Below are 1,878 nucleotides of genomic sequence, written 5' to 3'. Positions count from 1 at the left end.
ACAACAAAAGGAAGGTATGAATCTTTTAGTCAACAAGGTCAAATCTCTGTCTTTTTGTTTCATCTATGTATGGGAAAGTGGTGTACAGGGAGAGGTGGGGAAAAGTGGAAACTTCATTACAAAATCCTGCACCTGTCAAAGTACTGGAAGCATTTAGATACCAGAAGAATTCTCTTTGTACTGCAGCTCATGATACCTATTTGCAGTTTTGTCTGTTCTTTAAAATTGTTCCTCTTTTTGGAACCATCCATCTTCTTCAAATATTTTAAATCTTCATCTAACACTCTTGAGATTCTCTGTTTGTACTGTCTGGCCTTCTCTTTTGATTTTCTTCTTTCATTTTTATAGCCTTCCTGCTGATCACAGTGCTAAGTCTCCCAGCGACTGCTGAAGGTCTCTTCTTGGCAATTTTCATGCCATGTGATACCAAGAACATCCTGTAAGCCTTCTGTGGCACTGGAGAGAGGCAGGATGAGGCCAAGCCATTCTGTGTTCTTGTCACCTGTGTTCCATGTCCCAGCAAGGACGGGGCACAGGGCAAACCATATGGAGATAATTGCCAGCATCGGGGCAGCTGCCAATGCCCAGAGCCAGCCGACCACATCTGGGAAGCCCACCAGAGAAATGGTGTGATTGTTACGTGCACGAGGGAGGCAGGGCTAGGAGACCCAATCTGGTCTGAGCCCATGGTGGGGGCTAGATGAATCCTAATTTGGGAAGGACTATAATTGAGTCTGTCTGGGCTCAGTTTCCACTATATAAATTGGAAGCAATTTAATGGAATTCAGCATTTCAGGTTTAAAAGATAAGAATCAGGAAAGGGGCTAGGATTTTTGCGTTATGAACCTTGAATATCCTAATTACGGGATTTCTTTTTCCAGTCACATTTTTCTCATAACTCCAATTCATTCTGCTTTAGAAAGAGTCATGATTTAAGAAAACCCAAAGTTATAAATAAGATAAAATCAGAAAGTGTTGATCTGCTTCTTCATTTTATTCTAAATTTTATTCTAACTTTTTAAAGCTGCGAACTCTCCTGGGTGCCTTGCAGATCTGTTTCAGAGCATTAAGTCCCCGTTCCAGTCTTACAGGAATTAGGATGGTGTGAAGGAAAGAATAGGGAAACTGAAATCTGAGGCAGTAGGAGCCACTGCCAGTAGAAGCTCAAGGTGAAATGAAGATGAAAATGTGCCTGAATTTTAAGCTAATGCGAAAGGGAAACCCAGTGAGCTCAGGGGAGAATTTAACACATATCCTTGTTAATCTTGCAAGGAGAGGCACAGCCTTAAGGCTTGTGCTGCTAATCTGATGAACTTTCAGAGAAGCTCACATTTTCTTGAGGTCTGGGAGCTGGTGGAGAGGATGATGGTAGAGAGATCTTGGTGAAGTGACCCAAGGATGCCCCAACTAGGTCTGTTTCCAGAGTCCTCCGCATGATGGGTGATACCATCCCATCCTGCCCTTCCTTGACACGTTCCCAGGTATTTCCTGGCCCTTTCAATGCACTGCTATGCCCAAGAGGCAGTAGAGTGAGGTGGTGAAGAACTTAGGTTCTGTAGCCCCCCAACATGGATTTGTGCCTTACATACATGGCTTATAGTTTGTTTCACCTTGATCAAGTCATTGAAAATCTCTGATTAGTAAGATGGAGATATTAAATGCCTCACACTGTCCTTATGAAATTCAACAGTTCATATAAAGCACTTAGCATACAGCCTGGTACTGGGTAAGTGCTGCCATTATTTAATGATAATAATGTTGATTATCAATATTAATTTCCCCTGGAAAACACAAGAGGATTTCTCTTTGATGAGCACAAGTTGCAATGGCTAGGTCTGAATTGGGACTTGGTTTGCAATCCCATTGACCTCAGGTGGT

Source organism: Ursus maritimus, unplaced genomic scaffold (genome assembly GCF_017311325.1).
Source record: "Ursus maritimus isolate PB19 unplaced genomic scaffold, ASM1731132v1 scaffold_7, whole genome shotgun sequence".
NCBI lineage: Eukaryota > Metazoa > Chordata > Mammalia > Carnivora > Ursidae > Ursus > Ursus maritimus.
This window is presented reverse-complemented; position numbering follows the sequence as displayed.